At 40.1% G+C, this 13,520-nt stretch overlaps 1 protein-coding gene and 1 long non-coding RNA gene across 2 annotated transcripts in view; both read left to right on the top strand.

Moving 5' to 3' along the window:
* Nucleotides 1–8,457: 8,457 nt before the first annotated feature.
* Nucleotides 8,458–11,246, top strand: LOC141363653 (uncharacterized). The gene is made up of 4 exons (XR_012369140.1): nucleotides 8,458–8,534; nucleotides 8,671–8,700; nucleotides 10,161–10,184; nucleotides 11,211–11,246. It is a non-coding gene; the product is annotated as an uncharacterized lncRNA (long non-coding RNA).
* A 2,189-nt stretch (nucleotides 11,247–13,435) lies between these two features.
* Nucleotides 13,436–13,520, top strand: part of LOC129420323 (IgGFc-binding protein) — a 125,299-nt gene continuing 125,214 nt past the window's right edge. Inside the window, exon 1 of the mRNA XM_073867205.1 lies at nucleotides 13,436–13,462. The gene's annotated coding sequence lies outside the window, so the exon portion shown is untranslated. The remainder of the gene's footprint in view (nucleotides 13,463–13,520) is intronic.

Genomic DNA, 13,520 nt, shown 5'->3' with positions numbered 1-13,520 from the left:
TTGGTTCGCATCTATCGACCTGAAGGACGCGTACTTTCACGTATCGATTCTCCCCCGACACAGGCCGTTTCTCCGCTTTGCGTTCGAGGGGCGAGCATACCAGTACAAAGTCCTCCCATTCGGGCTCTCTCTGTCGCCCCGTGTATTCACCAAAGTAGTGGAGGGGGCTTTAAAACCCCTGAGAGAGAGAGGTGTGCGCATTCTCGCGTATCTGGACGATTGGCTAATAATAGCTCAAACACGTCAGACGCTGTGCGATCACAGAGATTTAACTTTAAAACACCTCGCTCGTTTGGGTCTTCGGGTCAACTGGGAAAAGAGCAAGCTTTGCCCCGTGCAGAGAATCTCTTTTCTCGGTATGGAACTGGACTCGATCGATTTGACAGCTCGTCTAACAGAAGCGCGTGTACAGTCGATTCTGACTTGCCTGAATACGTTCAAGAGCAAGAGCGCGGTCCCGCTGAAACAATTTCAGAAGCTTTTGGGGCATATGGCAGCAGCCGCAGCTGTAACTCCGCTCGGACTGCTTCATATGCGACCGCTTCAGCATTGGCTTCACGATCGAGTCCCGAGGAGAGCGTGGCTGCGCGGCATTCACCGTGTTATCATTACACCTGCGTGTCGTCACACTTTCACTCCGTGGTTAGACCGTGCGTTTCTCCGAGCCGGTGTGCCTCTGAGACAGGTCTCCAGGCATGCGATAGTATGCACAGATGCGTCAGACACGGGGTGGGGGGCCACGTACGATGGGCTTGCGGCTTCGGGGGTCTGGACGACACCCCAGCTGCGTTGGCACATAAACTGCCGGGAAATGTGGGCTGTATATCTTGCGCTCGTCCGTTTCAGCAACGAGTTACGGGGCAAAGATGTATTAGTTCGAACAGACAACACTGCGACCGTGGCGTACATCAATCGTCAAGGCGGTTTACGCTCGCGTCACCTGTCGCATCTCGCCCGTCACCTCCTCACTTGGAGTCAGAAGAATTTGAGGTCTCTTCGTGCCATTTACATCCCGGGCACGCTCAATGTAGAGGCGGATGCGCTCTCTCGGGCTGCGCGTCCCGGCGAATGGCGACTCCACCCCATTGCGGTTCAGCAAATTTGGAGACGTTTCGGCAAAGCGCAGATAGATCTGTTTGCTTCCCCAGAGACGACCCATTGTCGCCTGTTCTATTCACTAGCCGACGACTCGCTCGGCGTGGATGCATTGGCACACAGCTGGCAGCGAAACATGCGCAAATACGCGTTCCCTCCGGTGAGCCTCATTGCGCAAACCTTATGCAAAATCCGGGAGGACGAGGAGAGCGTGCTGTTGGTGGCACCGTATTGGACAACCAGGAGTTGGTTTCCAGATCTCTCTCTCCTCGTGACAGCCCCTCCGTGGAAGATTCCCCTGAGTAAGGACCTTCTTTCTCAACAAGAGGGCACATTATGGCACCCGCGCCCCGACCTGTGGAACCTCCATGTGTGGTCTCTGGACGGGGCACGGAGGATATGAGTGATTTACCGCAAGAGGTATCTAACACTATTGCTGCTGCGCGAGCGCCGTCTACGAGACAGGCTTACGCGCTTAAATGGAACCTGTTTGTCGACTGGTGTTCTTCCCGAAGTGAAAACCCCCGAGAATGCCCGATTAGTGTTGTGCTTTTATATCTCCAGCGTCGTTTGGAGAATAGGCTGTCACCATCCACTATTAAAGTCGATATCGCTGCGATATCAGCTCACCATTCACCCGTAAACGGTAGAACAGTGGGTCAGCACGACCTAGTCATTAGATTTCTCAGAGGCGCTCGAAGACTGAATCCTTCGCGTCCCCCCTCTATTCCTCCTTGGGACCTGTCCTTGGTGCTGAAATCACTCCAGGAAGCCCCATTTGAGCCTCTACATAGTGTGAGTGTTAAATTTCTTACAATGAAAACATTAACTCTCCTTGCTTTGGCTTCTGTTAAGAGGATAGGGGATATTCATGCATTTTCGGTCGATGAATCGTGCCTTCAGTTCGGGCCGGCTGCATCCAGCGTAACACTGAGACCCCGGCCCGGCTTTGTGCCCAAAGTTCCCACCACTCCTTTTAGAGATCAAGTGGTGAATCTCCAAGCACTGCCTTTGGAGGAGGCAGAACCAGCCATGGCTTTGTTATGCCCTGTTCGTGCACTACGTGTGTATATAGACAGGACGCAAAGTTTTAGGACCTCAGATCAGCTCTTTGTTTGTTACGGCGGTCAGCAGAAAGGAAAAGCTGTCACCAAGCAGAGGATGTCCCATTGGATTGTGGATACTATAGCCCTTGCATATCAAAAGCAGAATGTGCCTTGTCCATTTAATTTACGTGCCCACTCTACACGCAGTGTGGCATCATCTTGGGCACTGGCTCGCGGTTCCTCGCTAACAGATATTTGTAGAGCTGCAGGCTGGGCGACACCTAATACGTTCACAAGATTCTATAGTGTTCGTGTCGAACCGGTTTCCACTCGGGTTCTTTCTACTAACTAGTTAAGAATGCCGAGGGTCGGCTCGTGTGTCGGCTTGGAGCCTCTATTTTGGTGCTGTACAGTTGCACCAATATGGAAGGCAATCGGGGCAAAAACGTCACAAAAACTGTTTTTGCCTCTCCTCCACCGCCCTGATAGCTGGTGTTGCGGAGCATCCGCTGTCAACCTATCACTGATGTATTCTCTGTAAACCTGTGTAGGCTAGGCGTCCACATTTGTCCCCTACGTGGGGTTCATTTGTGTGTATAGTCCGTGGGGTTCTAATCCTCCACGTTTTTCCTTAGCAGAGCCTGCTCTGCATCTCTCAACATACCATGTATTGTTCAGAGACTTTTTTGAGCAACCTGTCGGTTGTTTCATATATTTTTATGTCATCCATTTAACCTTCTTAGGGGATGGCTTCCGCAGTGCTCTAGCTCCGCTCAGTTAGACGCTTCTCCCAGTTCGCTGCTTCACTATCGTGGGTTAAGGAACAGGTAGTGACCGGCCTTCTGCATTTTGCCTTAGGTTCCGCCCCTTTATGTGGAGGGCGGAGGGCTTTTGCAGGCACTGGAAGGGTTCAGCTGCAGTGGCGTTTTGGTAGGGATTCCCAATTCGTCGGTCATGACGTGACGTCGTAGTGACCGACTGAAAGGGAACGTCTCGGTTACGTATGTAACCCTCGTTCCCTGAGGGAAGGGAACGGAGACGTCACGTCCCGTCGCCACAGTTTGCTGTTCCATTGCTGTTCAGGCCGGGCACTGTTGCTCGGCTTCTCAGCAGTGGTATAGCTGATTTGGTGTTGTGCACCTGCGCCTTATATACGCACCTGGCGGGGCGGCGCCGGCATTATGCAAATATCTGCATGCCAAGTTCATTGGCATTTTTTGATAGTTCTCGAAGTAGATAGGTCACCCGCGAAGCAGTTCCCAATTCGTCGGTCACGACGTGACGTCTCCGTTCCCTTCCCTCAGGGAACGAGGGTTACATACGTAACCGAGACGTTTTTTCCCCATTTTGTTTGTTTGTTTATTGTTTGTTTGAAAGCAGAGGGTGTGTTCTTTAATTTTATATAATTTGTATGTTTATATATTTATAGAAAATGATTTTTCCTGCAAGGAATTTTGTGAAAATTTTGTTAAAATCACAAAAATGCAGGTGGGCAACTTTTCCCTAAAAGGCTGGCGGTGAATGAGTTAAGCATTACTTAAAAATGTTTTTCATCTCACCATATCCACAGGTACAGAGTCATCATATACAATAAATCCGTGAGGTAGCATTTAAAAACATTTTAAAATAGATGCATTTGTTTAAAGCAAAGCATTTATTTACTTACCAGGCTGCAGGTGAAGCAGCTCTTTACGCCTTCTAACGTCTCATAATTAGTCCTCATTTATGTCCAAGAGACTCAATAATAATCTTTTACATTCAATCCTTTAATCTTTCATATTTAAAGCGTTTTTGTGCTGCAGGGCATTCATGTGTGTGATAAGCAAACCCGCGTTGTCCTCCCGTTTATAGGCGCATATTACTAATGCGCTCTTTAAATAACAAAAAAACATATTGCGCCATTGACTTTAGACTTTAGAGCAGGTTTTGTTGGTCAATGGTGTAGTCTATTTTAGTGGCCTCAAAATAGCAACGCGCCAACAATGCGCCTGAACACACCTCGTTTTCAGACCAGAACGCCCATCGGCCCAAAAGGGGGTGCAAATGCATTTGCTATTTAAACAACGCGGCGCTAAACGTGAAAATCATAATTGCGCAGGGTGAAAACTAGCAAAAGACACTTACGTCGCGCATTGCGCTGCATTGCGCCGGGTGTAAGATAGAGCCCTAAGCATCTCAGTTTCCTGGCTCACAAACAAGCCTATTAAGAAATCTTTTCTTTTGGCAAAATCAGTGACTGGTGGCTATCTTGACACTTGATAGATTATGTTGCCTATTACTATCACAAAGGATGAGGAAGTGTTCTGACATTATACTTAGGTTAGGAATGCTACACATCTGGTTATCCCGTGTTGTGATTTGTTTTTAGCAGACTTTATGCTACAGTGCATTGACTTTGGAACCCATTCTAATCCCTGCCAGGTCACAGATGAATGTTTTGGCAAAGATTCAGTCCAAAATTGGGAAAGAGTTCACATGTAATTACTTTATGTTTGACATTTAGACCCTAACATTCGATAGTAGCAGGTATTGCAACCCATTCTCACCCCATGACGTCAATATTTGACGCACTTGACCATGCGTCAATATGTGACGCGGAGAAAATACCTTTCGCGTCATTTTTTGACGAACTGGGGACTTCAATACTATTACGTCCGTTGCATTCTCTTTCCTATTTTCTTACCATTTTCGCGTCGGTTTAGGGTTAGATTTACATAATGACATCCCTACCCAAACCTAACTCTAACCCCAACGCCAGGTGACAACTGTCATACCTAACTGTAACCCCAACGCCAGGTGACAACTGTCATACCTAACTGTAACCCCAACGCCAGGTGACAACTGTTTAATTTCGCGTAATCTAACCCTAAACCGACGCGAAAATGTTAAGAAAAAAGGAAAGAGAATGCAACGGACGTAATAGTATTGAAGTCCCCAGTTCGTCAAAAAATGACGCGAAAGGTATACCCTCCGCGTCACATATTGACGCATGGTCAAGTGCGTCAAATATTGACGCCATGGGGTGAGAATGTGTTGGGTATTTATGTAGCATGTACAGTAACCTCTGTAAAAGCAGGTGTGACTTGTGTTTGAGCAATGCATCTGACAAGTGAAGTTTGTCACGTTTCTTGTGGGATGAGGTTAGATGAGTTTCATTCCTTAGTCAATCAACCATGTAAAGAATGAAAAACGTCCGAACCCAGAGTAGCTCAGATTCAGACTTAAATTGAGCCCTGCCAGCAGAATAAGCTTGCTCCTAAATGGAAAGCGCCATACAAAATCTACAGTCAAGAAGGGGGCTGGTTCATCACAATCGTCTAAAGCCTTAAGAGGGTTTCTTTTGGCCTTTACCTGCCAGTTCCTTGCCAGTGTTGGTCCCTCCTGTTATGGATATTGCTTAGTCACTTAATTACCCCACCTTACTCTTTGTAACGTCCATACCGCCACGCCGCCAGAGGGAGCCCTCGCCAGAGTACTGACATGGCGCCGCCCTCTGCTTCTCTGACTGTTTCCTGTTTGGTGCTATTTAAGATTCAACCTAGCCTATGGCTGGCGCGAAGTATTGCCAGTTTACCTGCATACCGAGCGTTTTCTGAGTGTTATTCTGACTGCCTATTGTTGTGACCATCTGCCTGTTATATCTGTTTATCTGCCTTTGGATTTGCCCTTTGTTTTGATTGCCTGGATTGGACTGCCTATCTGTGTTTTGATCTGCCTGCCTGAACTCTGACTACTCTTCTGCCTGACGTTTTAGTTTGTTTGCCTGATTGGTTTATTTTAAATAAACACCGCAAAATGGATCCCAGTATTCCTGAGCATTCCTTACACTCTTGCCTAACCAACTTGCAAAACAGATTACTTGCAGTTAGTGTTCAGCTCAAACTCTTTCTTTGTCTGAGCCAGACTCTGTGTCACGACCTAGTGTTTCCCCTACTGTCTCTCAGGCCCCTGGACGGGTTGTGACCCCTACTCAACTAACTCATAGTATGGAGAATAAAATCTGAAAAGTTTAAGGATTTAATGTGTCGTTATGCCAATATTGTTTGTGTTTTTGTACTGTATAATGCATATAACAAGAGTGATTGTTTGTGTAGTGAAAAAATGGGTTGTGTACTTCTTAGAATTATATTGAAGTGGAAACCAAGACTTTTCCTTGTTAAGCAAGGGAGGACTGTAACCTCAGATTTGTTTATTCAATATTTACACACCGTTGGTTGATTCTGATAAACGAAGGTAAGACACAATTGTCAGTACCCTTTTACTTCCATAGTAGGGAAAAACCAACACTTTTCAGAGTCAATGGGTACCATCAACTGCGTGCAGGTTTTGAACAACATGAAATTGAGGAAATTATGCAATTTTCATTTTGTGGGTGAACTATGCTATGTTGTTAGATTGAGCATAACTGCATTACGTAACATATCAACTAAATGTGTGCATTCCTCTGTATTACTGTCAAACATTTTATTTCCTCCAAGTTTCTTCCTGTTTTTTTTTTTCATAAAATTTTCTAGCAGTCTATTGTACCCAAGATTTCTCTTAAAAAACTGTGATTTTTAATTGCAAACTACCCCCCCCCCCAATTATTTTATTGGTAAACATGCTAAAGAAGATTAGCTTCATAGTCTGTCTAGTATTTCTACATTTTGCAATTTATTTCTTTTGTGTAAGTAATGAGTGATTGACGACAGGCTATTAAATTATAAGAAAATAAAGCACACCCAAATTATTTTCAAACAATTTAAAGGACCGGAGTCAATTATTCCGCTTATACCACGGTTACCACAACCAACGCTCTGGTGCCTATTTTTAGATATTTAACAGGTTAGGTGTGCAGAAAAGTAATCAACACCCATAGAACATTTCTTAGCCAATCAGAATAAAGCATTCAACAGACTCTGGATCATCATATAGTTGTTCTTACTTCTACCTGTCCAACCGGTTTAGTTATTTACCAAGGTGATGCTTTTGACACTAAGTGGCACGAAGCTGACAGTTTTCATGAGGAATGTTGTTGCGCTGGTATAAATGTTTTTTTTTTTTATAAAATGTGAATTCTTGTAAATTCAATATGGTGAAGAGAAACCAGAACTAAAGAGGCCCAAACACGTATCATAGGCACTCAAAAGTGGAATTTGGCGTATCTATTGCACAATAATCACACTGCGTGTCATTTGTTTGCTTTTTGGTGAGAATGGGTTGGTGACTTAAGACTTAAACCCTAAAGCCCACTGTTGCCTTCCTTTACCTATTAAAACATTAAACTTTTTCGCATTTTATATCATATTTTTGGAACATTGTTATTGTTCTATAACTAAAAAAATCAGATCAAATATTTACTGGAAGATTGCTAAATTCCAAATTATCAGCCAAGGTGTCAATATTGTGTGCATGCTGTAAAATTGTTTGCAGGTGAACTGTGTCGTCGTGCGGGCATTGTGTAACTTTTGTAGACTCCACCTCAGGGTAAAATGAAACTTTACTTTTATTTACTATATGCTTATCACTCTATATTTGTGAAGTATTAGTCTGTACATTTACATGTCATGTTTATCCTAATCATACTATTTCTCAAAAAGTGCTGCAGTGTATTCAGTAGATGATGAATACATTTATTACCTTAAGTGAAAAGATCATATTTAAGTGAAAGTGATGTATTTGCCAATGCATGATATATATATATATATATATATATATATATATATATATATATATATATATATATATATATATATATATATATATATATATATATATATATATATGCAGGGACGTCGGACTGGGGGTAAAACCAGTACTGATTACCAGGGCCCCAAAGGAAGAGTGGGCCCTTGTAAAGTCTGTAATATATTATGGGGATGGGGCATGGGGGGCCATCAGGACTGCCTATGCATAGGGCCCGAGATCTTGTGCAACGCTTCTGTATATATGGGTCAATGTGGTTCTCTCTGTGTTTGTATACTCATGATTTACTTAACTGTCATCATTCCATCCGCATTCATCAATTCATTCAAAGACAAACAACATCTTTCTGACAGGTGAATGGGGAAGCAAACTGTTAAAAAGACAAATTTCACATAAAGAGAAAGAAAAACTGGTATTTCTACAATTTTAGTTGTTTCCAGTAAAGCTCCACCCATCATTTATTAATTAAGTCACAGATAGCATCACCTGCAGCATTCTGCATATTCTGCTTCAACTGTGATTTTGCTCCGCAGTAGCTTTTTATCATAGGTAAATTTAATTCTCATAATTATTTATCTTTTTTTAGATCTAAATTATTGTGTAATATATACATCATGTGTGTGTGTGTGTGCAGGTGCAGGAGTTGCAGGTTTGACACAATGAGGTTTTTAATCTCATTGTCTGTGTGTTTGCAGTTATTGATTTATGGTGAGTGTTTAACACATCTTTAAATACACAACTGAAGAATATGTCTTGTGCTTTGGAAAGAAACTATATTAATAAATTTGAATTTACTGCTTTTTCTAAATATTAAGTCACTATAATCATAATTTGTGTTGAACAGATGGAATAACCATTGGAGTGGCAGGTACAGGTACAGAACAAAGTTTGTTAATATTAAGTTTGTTCCTTGAAGAAGACAATGTAATGATAATAAAAGTGTATTAGTTTTCATTTTAAAATTACACCTTGTCATATTGTAGAGTATTGTTTCTAAAGACTTTAATCATTGACCACGTTTACATGCACACCATTAATGCGATTATTTCCAATAATGCGAGTAAGGTCCTAATCGCAGTAAGATGTTTACATGACTGGAGCTAACCCCTTCACTCCGGTTTACATGCAGTTTTTATTTTCGGATTATTCACACATAGCCCACAGCATTTCAGTTTAATAACAACACTAATAGGATGTTTAATGAAAGTAATTTAGTTCAAAATGTGTCTTTCCAAAGTAAAGTAATCAGCTTCAGCACTCTCCTGATCTGGAATCTTTGGTACAGTAGTTTGGCCTAAATAGTTTGAATGTTTTATTTTAAATAAATGGGTCTGGTCTTAATTAAACTTTTCAACCATTCCCGAGCCACGCTTATGCAGCAGTCATACACTATTTTCTCATTTCCATTGTAAAAGATTGTATATATAACTTAAATCTTATGTAAGCCCATGTTACATCCATTTTTATTTGTGTTTTGTTACTTCCTCCTAACCCCCTTGACTGGAAGGTGGACTGTAACAAATGATGTAGCCTACTTTAATGTCAAAATCCCCTGGTAGTTTGAAGATTAAAAATGTTGCTAGACCTTTTTATTTCAGTTTTGCCCCATTATTAAGAATTTAATAAATCATTGCTGGCTAGGAAGTTCTAAAAGCGAAACATCAGATGTATTTAATCTCATGCAACACTGCGCAAACCGATCAGGGTATGACAAAAATTACGATACTTAATGTCATACGCCATTTGCTCTCTGCAGTGCCGCATGAAGTTGAAAATACCTATCCTCTTAAATCATCAAATCTCGGCCCTATAAATAATGTCATTGCCAAGGTGTGGTAACCCATACTTGTACACTGAAAAAAAATGATTCATTGAATTAAATCAATTTTTTAAGGTAAGTGGTTGCAATCAATTTATTTAAGCTACATTTAAACAAAAGTTTTATATTTTATTTTACTTTACAAATCTTTTTTGTTTAAATGTAGCTTAAATAAATTGATCGCAACCACTTACCTTAAAAAAATTATTAAATTCAATGAATCATTTTTTTTCAGTGTATGAAGTTTTCTAATGTTTGAATCACAGCTTTGCCCACTTCCATTTCCATTAGTATGTCCCAGTATGTGACTGTGTGCATTCTGCATTATTTTGCACTCAAAATTAGGCACCTTTTCAACACAAATGCAGTATTAAGGCATATTGTAGTATAAGTAGAAAAAATGGGATGCAGCTCAAATCTTGAATTAAATCTTGGAAGATTTAATTCATTACACATCTAAAGAATATCTATCATTTCCAAACATTAAGTCTTTGTGGTTATTTTTTGTTCAACAGATACAACCACTGATCCAACAACAGGTACTAAAACAAAATGTTTCAATTCATTTTTACTATTTTGAGCATATAACATATCTTCTACATCACTAATAATAAGGCACTGGTCTACATCTGTACTAACAGTACTCGATTTGTAGTGCTGCATGAAGTCAAACACACTTATCGCCAAATGTATATTATATAGTCACGTATTTTTTTGATAATTTTTTCGTGCTATTATCACGAAATTTCGTGTTTTTTCGTGATCGTATAACGAATTCCTGTTTTCGTGTGATTATCTTGTATTGTTTACTCGACTGTTTTGTCCTATTTTCTTATCATTGTCGCTTCGGTTTAGGGTTAGATTTACATAAAATGACATCCCTAACCAAACCCAACTCTAACCCTAACGCCAGGCGACATATAAAAAAATAAATCAGAAAAAATAGTATAGATCAATATATAAAGTGACATTCTCATGCAAGCACCAAATCTAACCCTACATCGAAGCGACAATGGTTTAAAAATAGGAAAAAACCAGTCGAGTAACCAATACGTGATAATCACACGAAAACAGGAATTCGTTATACGATCACGAAAAAACACGAAATTTCGTGATACTAGCACGAAAAAAGAATTAAAAAAATACGTGACTATATCAAGAAACTTTGTGAGACTGGGTAGGTCAAAACACAATACTGGTGTAGACCTGTCGATAACAAACAATAAATCAGTATCATAGACAGAACATCAGTAATAACTCTGAGTATTTTTGAAGAATTGTCATTTCAATTCTTCAGAATCACAACTTCTTCAGCATCATTGTCACATGAGAGAAACATGACCAAGCAATTAGTGGTGCAATTGCCACCATAAATGAGTGATCAGATCTCTTTGGTTATATAATATAACAAGATGTCAGATTTAACTGAGGTGCAGAGCGTTTTTCTTTAAATACACGCCTGAAGAATCTGTCTTGTGCTTGAATAAGATATTATATTAATAAATTTGAATTGAGTAGCATTTCCAAACACTAAGTAATTGTGGTAATATTTTTTTGTTCAACAGTTGAAACAACCACTGGAACAACAACAGGTAGTAAAATCAATTTTCCAATTAATCTTTAGTGTATTAACATTTACTTTTGTCTTTTGTAGATCTCTTCTTTATTGCTAATATTAAGTCTGTTCCTTAAAGAAATAATGTAATGAAAATAAAAGTGTGCCAGTTTTCATTTTAAAATGCAACTGTAACAGACTGCTTTGAGACTTAAAGGGATGAAGATCCAAGTGCAGTTTTCTTAAGGGGTAAATCCACAAACATAAATCCACAAAACAGGCAAAAGGTCATACACATGTAGGCAATCTAAAGATAAGCAAAGAAAAAAAAAGACAAAGGCAAAACAAAAACAGGATAATACGATGAACAGGCAGTGATCAGATGGACATCTTTACAGCACAGTGTCATAGAGACATGTGGGTGGGCTCATTTTACTACATCCAATCAGTTATATCTCCAAATCTGAATGTCATGGTGACATGGGGGTTGGTTTATATCATTCATGATGGCAAGTAGCCTATGGAGCTTCTTCATTGGCCACTCCCAAGCCACGCCCTAGCATCCAAAGACATTACCCTAGCAACCGATCCCATTGACTGCCATCATAAAATGGAGACATGGTAATGGGCTCATTTTACTCAGGCATCCAATCAGTCTTTCATGATCCTTACAGACGTATTGAGCCACACCCTAACAACCAATTTTGAGCAACTCATGCAACCAAATAAACAAAGCCTTTTAACTCCGCATCAGAACATCGTAGAGACACGGGGGTTGGACCATTTTTGGAGTGTAATCATTAGTGGATGCGATTTTTCTCCCTAGCAATCAAATACAATACCTAGCAACGAATAAACAAAGCCTTATATCTCTACATCAGAGCATCGTAGAGACATCGGGATGGGCTCTTTTGACAAATTTTCACAATATTGTAACATTTTGTCCCCCAAAATTTTCCACGGCAAGCACCACTTCACATTTTCTTCAGAATATGTACCTATCTAGGTATTACTTATTACAGAAGATGAATTATGATGATGTCAGTCTTTACTACATCACTAATCACAGGAAGTAAATTGTTGCCTACAATCCGTGTGTTTGTTGTAGGGCAAGAAAAGAGATTTACATTGGAGATGATAACTTCAATGCGTCATTGTTTACCTTGGATTTTGAACCTTTTGCATATCGTTAACATGAACTAATACACACTTACACACCAAAGCAAATGTAAAATCGTGAATCGGACCATAGTTGGTGTTTAAGAAAGGAGAATAGAGATTTTTCCTGATAGATCATTGTCTGACCAGGTAAATTCTCTGAATTAAAATAAGCTCAACATCATGAGATGTTACACAGATTGAGCGTGTAGTCTGTGTAGTGTACAGAACAGTTCGCTCCTGCGGTACTTTGATGTTGTACTCCATTTGTAGCGCTACATGAAGTCAAACACACTTATCATCTTTCCTTGTCAAGTCAGTCGGACGATTATACATTGTTGTGAGATGAGGTATAAGGTGAAATTAAACTATTTAGTTGAATATAAACATCAGTTTTCTTACATGTTTGTACAATTTGCTTTTTCTTTGTGACGTTGTGGTTAGGGGTGGGGTTTCATTATTGTTTTTTTAAGGTAATCGTATGTTTTTTTTTAATTTTTTTTTTACAAAATCATACGAATTAGCCAACTCGTTAAATTCATATTAATTCGCATAAGGTCACCTTTGATAAAAAAGCCTACATTTATTTAATTTACAGTGGTGCAATTGCAACCATGAATGAGTGTAATGTGGGTGCTTTAAAGAAAGCGAAGGAGAGTTGAATCCATGTGCAAAAGAGGTTTATTAAAGTAAAATCCCAAAAGGGCTGGCAAACACATCCAGTAAGATCTGAAAATCCAGATCTGAAGTGGCTTTATACAATACAGACAGGAAGTGGGATGTGAAGTGTGACATGGCATGATATCAAAATAAAAGTCAGAACAGAACATGGTGTCAAAATAAAAGTACAAAACACAACCAAACACAAGACAAAACCCTTACAATGAGTGATAACATCTATTTTTGTTTCTTTAATAATATAACAAGATCTCAGTTTTAACTGAGGTGCAAAGCCCTAACGTTTTCTTTGAGTACACACCTGAAGAAGTCTTGTTCTTCAAAAAGATATTATCTTAATAAATGTAAATTGAGTACCATTTCCAAACATTAAGTCGTTGTGGTTATTTTTTTCAACAGTTGAAACAGCCACTACAACAACATCAGGTACAAAAATCAATGTTACAATTCATCTTTAGTGTACTAACATTTATTTTTGTCTTTT

The sequence above is a fragment of the Misgurnus anguillicaudatus genome, chromosome 4 (genome assembly GCF_027580225.2).
Source record: "Misgurnus anguillicaudatus chromosome 4, ASM2758022v2, whole genome shotgun sequence".
Lineage (NCBI taxonomy): Eukaryota > Metazoa > Chordata > Actinopteri > Cypriniformes > Cobitidae > Misgurnus > Misgurnus anguillicaudatus.
This window is presented reverse-complemented; position numbering and strand designations above follow the sequence as displayed.